The sequence below is a fragment of the Agelaius tricolor genome, unplaced genomic scaffold (genome assembly GCF_023055355.1).
Source record: "Agelaius tricolor isolate 1412-34295 unplaced genomic scaffold, bAgeTri1.0.p SCAF_2, whole genome shotgun sequence".
Taxonomy (NCBI): Eukaryota; Metazoa; Chordata; class Aves; order Passeriformes; family Icteridae; genus Agelaius; species Agelaius tricolor.
In genome coordinates, this window is record NW_027269262.1 from 52165203 (window position 1) to 52181552 (window position 16350).

Consider the following 16350-nt stretch of genomic DNA (forward strand, 5'->3'; position numbering starts at 1 on the left):
GTTTACCAGTTGCAATAGTCAAGCAGATGCAATTCATCTGCCCCATCACAGGAGAAATGAATTGACAGAAATTTTTAAAACTGTCTTAATTGTATGCTTAAAGATGTGAGAAGTAGTGTTTCCAAACAAATAATTTTTTATTTGGGTTCGAGTTTATAGAATTCTCTATATTCCTAGAAAGTGCCTTGTTTAGACTCTCTGTCACTGTAATTTTTTTTTTTTTCCAAAAAAAAGTCATTGAAGAGGAAGAGAAAAGCAAATGAGAAATGCTACTCAGGAGATTTATTATTTTTTTACTAATGACATTATCAAAAATGCTCTTGGGAAACGTTAAAGTTACATACTCCTTTTATTCTCTGTGCCTAGAAAGTTTAGTGAAATATTAAACTGTCCAAATAGCCTCTAAAATCTATAAGGTTTTCTCATTTTAATATATCTTTCAACCATAGTGCTTGTTAAACAAGATCAGCATTAAAAATAAATACTATTTATCTTAGGAGCCATCATGCATATTTTAGTCTATGATATTATTCAACATCTTAATTGCTGCATTACAATTTGAAGCACAAAGGAATGAATTCTGATCTGAATTTTATCAAAAGCCACTGGATTTAGTGTGCAAGACATGATTGCTCCTATATTTTTGTAAGGCTATAGGCCTCAGCTTGGGAAGAGATGGGGTCAAATTGGATAAAAAATCAGAGCACTGCACTCCAGCAGCTTCCAGCTATGCATAATGCAAACACATAAGAGATCCATCTTCCCTACTGAGAACTAGAATTGAATGCATGATTATATTTTTACTGTTTGGGAAGGAAGGGAAATGGAGGAAGGAAAGGAGCGCAATAGATTCAGCATGACAATACTGGTTCCCAAATTAGAAAGCCCTGGCCAGAGGATATAATCACTTTTTCTTCCATGTCTTGTGTCCTGTACCAGACATGGCAAAGTAACATCCAAACTTTCGAACCACTTCTAAACAGCCTGCTTAAATTTTTGCATTTAGTAATTCTGTTCAATTCAGAAAGGTATTTCACATTCCTGACTTTTTCTACCCCCAAAATGCCAGCTGGTAGGAGATTTCAAAATTTCAACTCTTGTTCCAGTTTAAGGGGAAAAAAATTAACAAGGTCATTTCTTGAGGAACAGGAATTAACTGTTAGTTCTACACCTACTATACTTCATCAAAGTCATCTTATGCTCCTGAGCTGAGCCTGGCAAAGAGGTGTAATGTCACTAATCTGAGTGTGGTCACTGTGGCTCTGCCCTTCTAAGGCAATTTGAAGTTTTTGTAATAGCTTGTTTCCCCTTTCCCTCCTATTCATGATTCCCCAGGGCCTTTTTTCACTCTCTTGGTTCACTTTCCAAAAGCCCAGCCTGGTGAATCAATCAAACTGTCCAGATTCCTCAGCTAGGCACCAGGTCAGGCCTGCTGGTTCTTTCCAGGAAAAGTTTCTTCAGAGGAAGTTGCAGGGAAGATACACAGAAAAATTGAACATTTGGACAAGCATGCATTCTCACATGGAGGAAAATAATTTACTCATTCCAAATAATTCTACTTCAAATTCATCAGGAAAGCAGTGAGTGCTTTCACTCACTGGTCAGGCAATAAATACTGCATGGCAAAACAATAGACAAATCCAGAAAGCTAAGCCAGCAGACATGGGTAACTACCTTGTAAAGAAACACAGGATGGAGAAAAAACCACACAGATGAAGAAAGCTGGACTTGGAAGGACAGTACTGCAAGGAAAAAGCATTGGACCCAAATCTCAGTTTGATGAGGATGACAGGCAATACTCTGCAGGTAAATGAAAGAGAGGCAGGAGGGAAGGTCCTCCTGACTGAAGTGGGGTGGTCAGTGAATCTGTGTGGAAGCCACAGCAACAGATAGGATCAGAGCTTGATGCAAATATGAGGAATGGGGAAATCAAAATACTGAAGGAAGTTTCAAAAGTTTTCCTAAATGTTGATACCAAAAAGTAAATTTTGGGCACTGTATTGCCACTTTGCCATGAAAGAAGTGATTTCCTAAATTAACAAAAGGATTTAAAACCTTCTCTTAAAATCCTAGCTATTGAAGATATCAGTACTTACTTGGTGGCTTATCTTTTCAGCCATCTTTTCTTATTCACAAGGGTTTTCCCTGGGGGAACTATAGTTTCTCAAGGTACAAGCAGAAGCAAGAAATTATACCATGATTTTATAAAACCAGCTTCATGTCAACACATGCTTTCACCAGGCACCATGTGTCTACTTCAATTGACCTTACCCAATTACTTAATTGTATGACTCACTCTAACAAAGGTTAAGACATTAAGGTTTTAGAAAGTTACACCAAATAATATACTTATCACAGATTACTTTCTCATATAATAGTGTCATTAAAATCAGGTAAATAGATGAAGGATCATGATGTAAATAAGCTCGCTGAAATTAAAATTCACGTTTCAAGGCAACAGCACTGCTGCCTGACATATGTGCATGGTGTAATGTCTCCTTTTTGGGAGTAGGAAATCCTTGCCTCTTTCTGACTTGCATAAATGACAGGAAACTCATATGAGGAAATCCTCTACAATCTTAGCATTTTCAACTAGGACAAGGGAACAAAGAGGAAAGGCAACTTGATGTGCTCTTTTCAGGTCAATCAACAAACATCCATTGTTGTGCTTCAACATGTAGCCTCAATTGTAAAACCACAGCTTCTGTGTGGGTGGGAAAATGCCCTGTGGTTTAACAGCAGTGTTCATTATATGCATGCTCAGGTTACACCAGAAGAATGTATCCCTGATCCTGTGCTTGGGAAACATTGCCCTGTTTCTCATCCCCTTCCATTATCCCCTTGTCCTTGTGCAGATTATTTGTGGGCACAGGTTATCTGATGTATGTTATGCCTTGGATAAGGAAAAAAAAATTAGTTAATTGCGGTAGCAGAATTTCTTTCACTTGCTCTGCATTTAAGAGCAGTGAATCCAATGCAATAAATATCCTATTTTTCAGTTTATACTGTTGTTTTTCTCATCAGAAGTCATTTGGCTTCTTTGATAGCAAAGCTACCAGGGAAGTGCAAGCTGCCTCTCCAACCTGCTGCCAGGTTGTGTTCAGCCACTAGTTAATCTTCCAGAAATATAGCACACATTTTTTCTTCCCCTGGATATATGAGATTGCACTTGACATTTTAGGATCTGCTTTCTCTGAATGGGTCCAATTTATCCTGGAATGCAGATTGTGCTGTGCAATCTACATTGCCATCATGATTTATCTCTTCATCTCCGCTTCCAGCATCTGCAAATACAGTCACTTGGTGGTTGTGTATTTGTTTCCACAATGCCCATAAAAATATTACCTATGGTAAGGTCAAGTATGTATGTTTCTGAAACTTCTTTGTAAGATCTGCCATTCTGCATTTATTGTTTCCCATTTATATTACATAATGTTATTTTATATTAGTTTGAAGGCCATGAAAGACTAAGTTAAATGCCCTATAGAAGTGTATTACATCAGCACAGTTACAAAACCCAATTATAATTGAAGTTCATCAGAGTACAGCTTGAATTGAGGTTTCCAAGTCCTGTTTCTAAAACCAAATTAGTGAGCATCAATATATTTCTATTGATGGTGCTTCATATTTTACATTTTATAACTGATTGGGTCAAACATGTTTGAGTCCAGCATTGGAGGACTTCCATTGCATGCTCAGAATTATTAACAATGATTAACAGCAAGATAGAAAACTCTTTGGCTAGTTCATCTGGGGTTATTTCTCTCCCTTCCTTTTAGAATATTTATTTTTTTAAAGAATTTTTATTAATGTTGTTTAAAACTTACATTTGCATTTTGACCTAGCAAATTATCCACTACCCTGATCAGATGTAAATACATCCTTTCACTCCTTACCAAATACTGTAGCTAACATTAGCACTCTCCTATTAATCTAGCACCAAATCTTACTTGCAGTTTTACCTTCTCTTGCTTCTACTCTAGATTTCCTTCAGTTGTCCCTCATTTTACTAGGCTTGAATTTTCTTTGGATTTGTGTGGTAATTTTTATTGACATGCTTGCTATCCTCTTCTAACTATTGTCTTTCCTTCCTTTTCCAGAAAAGGTTTTAAATAAAATTGTTCATTTTAATATTTCAAACACTGCTTAACACCATGTAACAAAGTCTTCTGATACACATCCTAATTTTCATTAATACTGTTAATTTTCTCATCTAATACATTCTCCTTATTTCTTAACTAATTTTTCCCTAGGAAACCTAAAACCAGGCATATGTAGAATTTATTTGTATATGTGTGTCCACATTAAATGCAAACACTCTGTAAATGCCTACTCAGCCATAAACACGTGCACATGTAACAGAGCTTGGCTGAGTCTGTTCTCCCTGTGACCTCATTTGATGTAATTGGTTGTGAGCATTGTGTCTGTCTTCAGACCACCACAACCTTCCATCCTGGTGCTCATTCCAGCCCTTCCCACCACAGTCAGGTTTCCATGTGTGCCATCTATTGAGTACTGGAAAAATATCATCAGTAATCCCTGAAATCTCTAAAGCAGTTTTACCACTGTCTACATGAGACTTCCATTCTTCACATCAGCAATGACAATGCCATTTCTGTTTTCACATATTATTGACAGGCACTTAAGGGCTTATTTGCTGGGTATTTTAATGTTGGTTTGTTGGTCTGCTTTTTTTTTTTTTAACCTCTTTACTTTTAACCTTCCTGATTTAATGCTTTCCATATATTATTCATTCTTACATTAAGTCAGATTTTAAATGCGTGTGTGATTTACCAGAAGAAAAACCCTACAGATTTAGTCCCTGATTGATTTTTTTAATAATCCGAGCACTTAATTATCTTAGAGTAGCTAATGACCTTTTATCACATTAGATTATTAATGCAGTCATATGCAAAGAAATTGAATTTGGGTGTAATTCAGATCTAAATCTTAACCAAGTGACACCAAATGTAATGCACTAATAGACAAAATTAGAGTCCAGCCAGTGGCATGGTATTACTGTTTTCCTCCTGATTTATTGGATACTAAAAGAAACCAGAAGCTGTCAGAGGAAATTCATTAACTTGATTCTGACTGACAAGATTGCACATGTGCTGGAACATACTTTGTTGCAGTTTCTATAACAATGCATGCTGCTATCCTGGCTTTTGTGGGTTTTACCTAAGATGACATACAATTCTTAGATCTGCTTTTATTATTCATCGGGGGATAGCATTGGAGTAAATAGAAAGGACAGGATTTCCTGTCCTTCTGCTGTCATTACATGTTTGATTTAGCAAGTTAATAACATGACTGTAAAGGCTGTTTATATGAGATAATAATCACTGCAGAGTTTGGACCCAGAAAATGCTGATAACTTCTCCAAAACCAAATCTGTGATGGAAATTTCCAAGAAAATCACTTTGACAGGAGATTACTAGATTTACTGCAGGCCAGATGCAAACTGAAAGATAACTGAATGTGTTGATGCTTTCATCTTGGAGGTGCCAAGTCTACTGTATTTCCTATTTTATTTCTTACTCAAAAGTGGGTCATACTTGACTTTGCTTCTGTAAAAATATCAAGCTGTGGAAAATACATTGGATACTGGAAAATATATTCATAAATTGCCAGATATTAGTTTTTATGATTCTATATTCAAATTTTCCCAATAATAAAGAAAAAATATTATTCTGTCATGACAAAAAAAAACACTGCCCAAAAGATATTGCAACCTTTTCCAACTGTATTCAATAGGGCAGATGCAACTTTTAGCCAAATGAGAAGAACCTAGACAGATCCCAAAACACTTAAATGCATTACTGAATGTATCATATATATCCCAGTGCCTGCAGAAATAAGTAGAACACTACTTTGTTCTTTGAGTGTTCACATGCCTGAGGACACCTAGAAGGAATCTGCCTTTTTTTTTTTTTTTGCTTCATTACAGGCAAAACCAACCCAACACTTGCTTTGGTAGATTGCTTTGACAGCTGCATTAAGGTCACTGTGTGATGTTTGTAAGTGTTCAACTCCTTCCATGATTTTCGCTTGGCTTCAGCACTCATTTCCACTGTTGGCAGAGAAGCTTCATGCACAGGGATGAATGATGTGAGAGAATATGACAAGAAAAATCACAGCTTTGTTTCCACAGCCCAGCACTCCTTGAGCACCTCAACTTCCTGCTAAAATTAACCTACGTTTGTGTCTGTCAGCCAACACAAGGACATGTCTCATATCTTTTGTTGCCCTATCTTGTCATTTGCCACAGACATCCCATCACAGCTATCATAAGAGTACTGGGTAAAGAAATAACAGGCTGAAAACAGATAAAAATTAGAATCCTTCATGACCTTTATAAATAGAGCAAAATAAATCTCTCTGAAATATCCGTGGTCATTGTTTTTAACATTTAGCCATTAAACCTTTCCCTATTTTCTTTGACAGAGGTAGTTGATGGTCCATCATGCTGGCACAAGGAATGTGGGCCACAGCTGCCCACACCCGAGGAAACGCCTTCTCCAGTGCTAATGGAAATGTATTTTTAAAAGTAATCGATGACTGAATCATCAGCTTTGAGATAACCTGCCTCTGCCTACCACTATTTAAATGCCTTGTCAGTAACATCTGTGCTCAGCAGTTGCTCCCTTTCCCAGCCTGGCACTTGGCACAGGCCTCCTTCTGCTGCTTATGGCAGGCAGAAGTGTCACTTAAGCAAGTGTTCAGGAGTTATTCCAGGGGGAGGAAAATGAGAAAAAAGGATGAAAGGTTTCCTTGCATGTTTCTGAGCTCCCTTGTTTCCAGGATCACTCGCTGGCCTCAGAAGCTAAGTCAGCTTTGCAGTGTTCCTTCCCAACAGTGATCCAGCTAAGCAGTTGAGCCTTTTCCGCCATTCATCCGGCAGGGCTTGTTTTCACTATTTATGCCAGGTCACAGATTATGGAAAATGAGGTGCTCCTGAGCTGAGACACACAAATATATGCATGCATGTCTAAAAGTGCAACTGTTTAGAGCAGCCTCAATATCTCCTAGATGAAGTAATGTATTAGCTTTTGTGGGATTTGGGAGGGGTGAGGCAGCCCCTGGCTAGAGACTCATGGCAATTGTTTGGAAGCTAGGCAGGAAGGGAAAAATGTAGGGCTTTAGCAGTGTTCAGAGTCAATATCCTGAGATACTTAGGTGTTATTTCATCTATCTGCACCGTCTTAAGTTTTGTTTGTTTGTTTTATGTGTTTAGGTGCAGTCTGAGCAAACAAAGTGATAAATTGAGTTAAGGGTGGAGGGCTTTTTGTGTCTGGACCTGAATTTTTTGCAAATTGCTTTTATAGTCAAGGTAAGAAATCACTGGCTAACAGCATAAGACCATTTGCATATAATGCATGAGTGCAGTTGTTCTTCACCGATCCTTTATATCAATTTTTTTCCTACTACTGACAGTTTTAGAGGGAGGGTGAACAAACTGGCAAAGGGTAATCTGATTTTATATTCTGTTACATTAAAAGGGGAAAGCTCTCAGACAGCATTTGTGAACCTTGTACGGGGTTATTTATAGAAGATTCATCTGTTCCTCAGGGAAACAAAGAAACCTTTTCAACCCCGTCTAAAGTACAGGAATGATCTAAGTTAAAACCTGCCTGCGGGCAAACAGTGTGTAACAATTCAGAGTTTATCCTTGGACAGGGAGCATGTCGGGTCTCTGCTGTACCCTATTTGCACCTTGTGCAATCATTTATACTTCTGTGAAATAACTGCAAAACACCACCTTTTGTCTGACTTGGACTTTGATTGTATTTTATATGGCTCCGTGGAGCTATGGATGATGGTGGCTTCCAAAGGAGATTACATCTGAAATCCTCCTGTAGATCGATCACAGGCTGTTAAGTATGTTAGAAATGCTGTTGCAGAGTGCTCTGGCAAGCTTGGCAGGTTGTTTTACAGTGGTTTGAGGTTTCGCCTCATTATCCAACCCCACTCCCTGCCAGAGCTGCCTTCTACATTGCAGAGCTGGTGGGAGCAAGGTGGACTCTTGCCTTAGCACTTTGGTGCAAAGATTAGCATTTTAGCAACGGGGAAAACAGGTGGATTCGCTCTAAAATGGCCAACTGAGTAGAAGTATCTGAGGAAAAGTCTGTGATACACTGAAGGTTGCAGTCTGGTACAACAGCTTCTTCTAGCTCCTCCAAAGCCGGAGGGGCTGTCTGTGAGTCAGTCAATGTGCATCCTTTCTTTTGTCCTTCCATGCAGCCCCAGGCTGTTATTTTGAGCTTCAGATCCCTATCTCGACATGACAGAAAGCAGTAAGCAAGTGTAAGGGAAGGCCTTTTCCTCTCCCATTAGCACCAGGAGTTTTCAATAGTGCACATAGCAGCAATGTTTTTTCTACATCTCTGCAAGAAAATTCACCAAAGCTTATCCATCATATCTGACAAATTTGACAAAAGCTGAAAAAAGCTTTCAAAAGCAGCTGCAGTGACCACTAATTCAATCTGTTGTTATTCCTAAAACCAGAGACATGGCTAAAATGCTCCCAGAGGCAGAGGTATGCCTTTACCCAAGCCAGACCCGGAGATGGTTAAATCAAGGAACCACTTGCCACACAACAGCCCAACGCTTCCCCTTCAATTGCTGCCTAAAACCCCGAACGTAACTCTCCATCTCCTGACTTCATCATGTGCTGGAGAAATTGCCTTGTCTCAACAACCTGGATAGTTTATAGCTTATATCATAGAATATCCTGAGTTTAAAGGGACCCACAGGATCATGGAATCCAGCTCCTGGCTCTACACAGGACAGCCCCAAAATGGTTGTCTCTTACAGGAGCAGCAGGAAATATTCTGCTCGTTCTGGGCTCAGGAGGACTTTAAGTGAGCTGTTAATGTGCATATTTGTGACATTGTCCAGCAGCAACACTACAAAAACGAAATCATCTTTGCTGTGATGTCAGGTTTTCAATCACTGACTGGAGACTTTGCCTGGCCCATGGGGAATGAGTTCCTCACTTCTGCTCTCAGTGAATCCTCACACTCATTGTGCATTTTGGTGCTACCAGGAGGCTCAGCTTGTCTGTTTTCAGCTCTCTGCTTGATGCAAGCAGGACCGATTTGCACAATCTTAACAACATATTCTAAGAAGAACAAATATCCTGCATGTTACACCAGGGATGTCATGTGATCCAAAATGTTTATTCCTTTTTATACACCCTGCCTTATTGAAAGCCTATTTTAAAGCATTTGGGTTTGTTTCTTTCTATGTAGAGATTCTGTCATTTCTGTATTTCTGCAGGTTAAAATAATGTGGCATGGATGTGTCCTTACTGTTGCACTTATCTTCCTTCTGCAGGAATTCCAACCACTGATATGGCCAAGACAGAAAAGTACATACTGAAACTGAACAGAATGCAAAATATGGCTTTGCAGCCTTGAACACTAACTGCTAAATAATTCCAGAGATGTGTCCATGCCTGAGAACTAACACTATTGAAATCCCTTTTTAATGACAAGGATAAACAGAAATTCCACCAGCATAATGATGGAAGAATAAGTTTTTGGAATTCATCAAGCTGATATCTAAAAGAGCTCTAAAACATTCTGCCAGTGCAATTGTAAATCTTAATTCCAGACCTAAACCTACAGGAGCTGAATCTTCTTGACCCACTACATTGGCTTTCACCAGATAAAGGACACAAAAATACCTCATGATTGTGCTTCATCAGAAGTATAGTAGTTCACTGTTATATGGAGGTTCTGAGTTTGTGGAAATCAGACAGCCAGTAGCAGCAACAATATCAAACACCAATTATCCTTAATGAATCTGCAAGAAAGTTTGGCTGAAGACTACATCAAGGTCAGAATCAGGCCCTCACAGTGGAATATTTTTTGCTTTTAGTGCAGTTGGTCTAGATTTTCATCACAAAAAACAAGCCAGATGTGATCTGGAAGGGTCCCTCTCCCCAAACTAATTTTTTTTTCCCCTTTTGCCTTCCAGATTTAACTCAAAAATATTAAGAGCCAATATAATGGACAAATAAATTCACCACAAACTAATAATCATTTCACCCAAATGGACTTTACTTTTACAAGTTGAATGTTATTATTATATAACATATTAGTGCAATACTGACCCAGTAATAAAATGCTTGAGGAACTGAGCCCATAGTCAAAGGAGAGCCTTCCCTAGGTATAGCCACAATGTTGTAATAAGGTTTGAACTAGAATATATTGAGTAATGATTTAGCATGAATGGGTCATGGTATAAACCATAACAAGCTGCTGCTTCTCACTGCTTAGGTATATCTGAGTAAAATAAAACCTCATTTAAGAACTTAGGAAAAATATGTAGAAAAATACAGGCCTATACAGAAGCTTGGGCTTGCTGTAATAAGGTAGACCTCAGTGTTGAGGCTCTCAGGTCCAGCCTGGCTGCCAGCTCTGCCTGCTCATCCCTGTGGCTGTGCCACTGCCCAGCAGCTTCTTCTGGTGTGTATTGTCATGATTTATGGCATCATTTACACCACGAATGCACGAATGCACCATGAATGCTTTTTAAAAGCACTTTTAAATTTGTTATCCCAACATAGTGAATTCAATTTGGTAGAAGAACTCTTTGTTGATTTTGTTCTGTTTTGTCGTGTTTTAGTTGGACTTGTTTCTGTTTCATGTAGTTCAACATTAATCCTTTACTAATATTTTTAAATTATAATACTGGAATAGTACTTCAGATGCATGCTATTTTTTGTGTACGACTACAAAACAATACATTTTACTAGCATTTAGTAGTTTGATAGACTTTAGCTCCACAAAACCTGCTTTTTAGAAACAGCCATATTTTGAAAAGTCAGCAGTTTTTGCTGTTTTTCTTGGGGGAGAATTATGTTTACTTTCAAATAAAATGCCTTGAAAATGTTGAATAAGACTGATCATAATCTGAATGTAATTGACCATCTCCTAAGAATTTATTCTTCAGAAATAGTTTTGAATTATGAAGATTAGCAGCTCTTCTTTTTAATATAGAGTATATAGAAAGAATATATATATATATATTAAAAATATATGTGTGTTGTATGTCAAAAGTTCAAATTCTATGTTCCTTTCATTCTCTTTCAGAGCAGAACATGTTAGAGAATTTGATTAAGTGTGTAGCCATTCTAAAATTACTCGGGTCTTGAAATTCAATGGCCTTTAGTTTTGTTCCTTAATGATAAGAAGCAATTTTGGTATCATTATTGAAATGTTTTTATTTATGAATTTAAAGTGCCTATACTCTGCAGTGTAAATTTGTAAACTACATGCTATTCAGGTTGCTGAAGACAGACTTACCTCCTTTTCAGTTACTGTTCTGATGCTCAGAAAAACTTGAACATTTGTCCACATACATTTGAAAACTGCACTGACCTGAAAAATTGTCTCCACCATGCAAAAGGACCATGCTCTGTACTGAAAAATGAGTAGGAGTCCTGTGCTAAGAGGTGTCAATACTCAATGAGCACTCCTGAGAATTGATAGTTTGGTCACGCCTGCTCCAAGAATATCACAGCAATTAAATTATGCTTTTAGAAAATGCCTGTAGTGGTAGTGATCAGTATTTTCATCTGTTCTTCTCTAAGGTCATGGATAACCATAACATAAGTTGAGTGCTTTTCTGGATCAATATCCTGACATGTTGGCACAGGGAACTGTGCAGCATCCATTAGCAAGGCTGACCTCTTGCCAGCATAGCATACATCAGGTGCCTGCTGCACACTCATGCTGCAGTCTGGCATGGCAAAAGAAGGATCCTTATGATGTCTGACCAAGGAAATTTCAATACTTCTTTTATAGTTTGTAGTAACAAAAATGTATCAGTATCCACTAAAAACATACAACTTCTTATTTGCAGATCCTCTTTTCCTTATTGCCCATGCAAAGTCGATGAGGGTGAGCTAATGGGTCATGCCTCATGCACCACAGATCAGAAGAGACAGCAGCAGTAATGTACATAAGCATATTATTTTACTGAATTTGCAGATTAAGCTGATTAATTCTAGCAACCATTGCTGATAGGAAATAATCGAGAAAGTGTATTAATTGTTTAATTGATTCTGACAGCAGAGGACAAATGTACCTATATTTTTTCCCCCCTCCCCATCTCTCTTAGACAAGCAGGTATGCACATAATATTTAAAATTTTAGCACTCCTATCATTGTAAGTGCTGCCTGAACCACTGAAAATGTGTAATAAGTCTTATTATGGTTACAACAAACAGTTGCTTACAGCCAGGTCAAAGAGCATTGTTCAGTGACTCGCCTGATTTTAAATCCAGTATGTGCTATTTCTACTGCCCTAAATCAGATTTGTGTAGCATTCCTTCTGTATTCTTATCTGGGTTTTGTAGTCATAATTTGAAAACTTCTTATGTGGTCTAATATAGGAGTCTGTCATAGTGGGAGGGTTAACTTTTTTTTCCCTAAGTTTTGATAACTTCACATAAATGACTCCATTCTGAAGGTCCATGGAGGCTGCAAGGTCTTACTGTGACTCCATTTGTAGGTTTGAGGTCAACAGGGTGTAGACTTGGATCTTGATAAATGTAATTTACTTTTCTGATCATTACTTGCCATGGCATTTTAGACTCTGACACTCACATCTCGCAGAAGAGGTTTTTTAGAGAGGTTACAGACTCAAGGACCTGTAGACAAATCAACTAGCACTCCCATTTCTCACAGTGGGTGGGATGGGGGAACACACTCTGTTCCCTTTAACACTGCAGCTTTATTTTCACCACTTTAAACATGATCATATAAGAGACAGAACCCCAAGTAAATTAATGGAATTCACACAGAGTCTATACAGTCTGCACTTTTATATGAGTTAATGCTTTTATGTGTACAGTATCCAGGCACACTGGCTTTTACAGCAGCCTCTCCTATTTGTCTGCAGCTCCATTCCAGGAGCAGGCCAATCTTGTGTGTATTGAGGATGGCAATGCAATGCTGGAGGTAGGTGACAAACAGCAGCAAACAGCAGCATTTGAGATGCAACAGGACCAAACAAACTGGAACAGATCCCGCCCCCCTCCCCCCCAAACAGTACTGGGTGTACTACCTACTGCCAAGGGCTGCACATAAGTTTCCCTTTACAGTGCAAGATGAGACTTAAAATAAGCAAAGTTGGTTAAATGAAAGCTGTTTTGAAAGGATAGCAAGAAGCAAATATTCTATTTATAAAAAAAAAAAAAAAAATTGAACCCGGTTTGAAAGAATAGACTCTTTTAACTAACCTCTGTTCTTACTGTGTAAGTTTAAAAAAGCATGTCCATTTTTTTTGCATGCACAGTATAACACAGTATCTTTCAAAGATGCACTTAAACTGTAAAAAATTAAAATTCATGTTCATTCATTGAAGCATATACAGTGATTAAAGTGGCTTTACTCACATGGTAACATATTAACAAGGAAACTGGCCTCTACACTTAAAGTTTTGGAATCAGCAAGCGGGTCCTTTTTGGGAAGAGAAAGGCTCAATGTTTCACATGCCTAGGAAAGTTGCTTTCCTTTTCTTTGAGAACTGCCCTCGCAAAAGAAAACTCAGTCAGAAAGATGGACAGTATTACTCCAAAGGTGTTGCAGTGTTGCTTGATATGGTGGGAAGATCTGTGTAACTAAAAAAAAACATCTAGTCTGCTAGAGCAAAGTAGCCTAAAACATAGGGGAAAAGATATTTGATTTATGGCTTCCTGGACATCCAAAAAACTTTTTACATGTATGAAGTAAGCTGTAAGAGTGTTGTCCTTAGTTCTGTCTGTGGCTGCCAGTGTTTGCAGATATATCTGGCAAGAGCAAAAGAGACGTCCTTCCCCTTGCACATGGCACCTTTTGACCTCTCTGCAGTTACATAGCTTTGTCTCTTTCCCCTTCTGCTCACATCCGTCTTTGACTGTTCCCACAGAACAAATCTCTGCATTTTTCATACTGGCAAGTAGATGCGCTGTTCTTGCACCAGCATTGTCAAGAAAGCAACAGAATAATAGTTGTACAAAAATATTTCTACAAAGTTGTACAATAGTTGTGCAAAGGTGATCTAGAATGTACTTTTTGAGTGGCAATTTACCCCTGCAAACAGTAGTTTACAAGCAGTTCTAAAAGTTTTCACTGTTGAGATTTCATTTCACAAACACATTTTATCACAAGGAATAAAAAGTTGGAAGGGCCATTGGTTTAATTTCATCTAAAAAGTCTGATTTAAAATGCTCTCCTTCAAATAAATGTGTTTCATAAACTTCAGCTGCCTGATTTCTCTTTACATGTTGTTTATGTGATGGCAAAAACTACGAAGGATTTACAAGGCTTGTGCCATGCTCTGTATTGCTCCACGGTGCACCAGTTGTCAGCTCCAAGGTCACAGCTTTATTAAAGGATCAAGATTTACAATAATGTTAACAAGAGCATGAATGCCTTCACAGACACCTTCCTGTAGTTTACTTCCCTGAAGTCACCTGCACAATTTCTCCCCCTGCCAAAGCTACTAATCAATAAATACTGCGGTCTCCTGAAGAAAGTTCAAGTGGATCTATCATGTTGCTTTAGTAATAAATCTTTGCTTTTGTTTAACACCTGCCTTCAAAAGACATAACCTTTTTTACCTGCAGTAATTAAACTTCCTAACAGCCTTATTTGGTGATTAAAACCTGCTCCCTTTTTAAAGATTGAGAAACTGATGCATAAGACCATGAAGTCATACAGGAAGAGTAAAAGACTTGGAAACCCATCTCTGCTGGCCTCCCATGTGCTGAGGCTGAAGGCCATGCTGCCTGTACCCCAATGGCAGTTGTGTAGCATCTCAACTGAGGCTTCTGTAATTTTTCCTTTTCATGTACTGTCACAACCTATCTAGGTTGCCCCTGAAGGTCTGGTGTCATCCTCACTGATACAAGCATGTACAAGAAGCTTGTGTCTGCAGGCTACTTAGCACTTAAGGTGTAGCTCTGTGTCTTCGTCTGGCTGTCCCTGCAGTGCTGATGAGGTTACTGCCACCAGCTGCTGCTGGTCACCCGCTCTGATTGACTGGTCTGGCTGCCTGCTCCATTCCATGGAAGACAATCAATCACTTTAAACAGTAGGGGGTTTGCCGGCCTATGAACAGCCCAGATAACCCTTATCAGCAGGATGAGAGCAGGATAGCAGTAACCTCCTGAGCTAGCACAGCCATGGGTGTGGCTTACCAGAGGACAACTTACCACAGCATCTCAAATCCCAAGCATATCTTCCCCTGGGAGATCCCTGCCCAAGGAGTTCTGCCTTTTCCGCCAGATTTATAAGCAGCAAATATCCCAGCCCAGGCAACTTATTTTACTTTGGACCAAAGGCTTTGGAAGTGCTTCCCTTGAGAGTTTCAGAACTCTTGGTACTTAGAGGCATGCAAATTTTTTTTCCATGTGGTCTAATAAGAAGGTATTCAGGTAGTGATTGGCTTTTGTTGCACTGTCTCTGTTCTTCCTTAGGAAGATACTAACATTAATAGCTAATAGTCATTGTGACAGATACTGAACAAGAACATCCTTCACAGAATCACAGGATGGTTCATCTCTCTCATCCTCACCTAAAAAGAGACCTCAGCTTCAGCTTCATTCCCTGCAGGTCCCTCTCCCCTCCAAACCAAGAGCCCAATGGTGTCATGGGCATTGCCTCTTGCTGCTGACCACTAGCAGCTACAAGAACCAGCTCTGATGGATGTCTAAAGCATTTAGGTTTTCATTTGGTTTTGAAATGCTGGAGTCTGAAAGCATATGTGAACCACAGCTCTTAATGTTTTGCACTCTGTTTTTCCCAAAAATCTAACCGCAGGCCCGAGAGAGAGGGGGATCTCCCCACCCAGAGTTCTCCTCTGAACATCTGACTATGGTACAGACAGCTGCAGTCAAGGACACAGGGGAATCAAGATGAAGGATCCATTTTCTCTCAGTCCTGGCACTGGAATAGGTTGCCCAGAGGAGTTGTGGAAGTGTTCAAGTCCAGGTTTGGATGGAGCTCTGAGTAACCTGGACTAGTGAAAGGTGTCCCTGCTCAGAGCAGAGCAGATAGAATTAGATTATCTTTGAAGTCCCTCCCAACCCAAACTATTTTATAATCTCTGAGCAAAAAAAGACCAGGCCTAGTCTGAATCTTAGATTTATTATGTTTACAACCTTCACAAATTAATATTGTTGATATAGTATCTTCAAATCTGTTTCTACAAAGTCTTCTCTGCCTGGAGAAGTCTGTTGGCATCAATATAGAGCAGATATTCTTTAAAGTTCTTATTCTGAAAAACACAGTCATACCACTGAATTAAGGTTGTTTTTTTATTTTAGAAATTTTTTTTGGTTTTTTTTTTCTT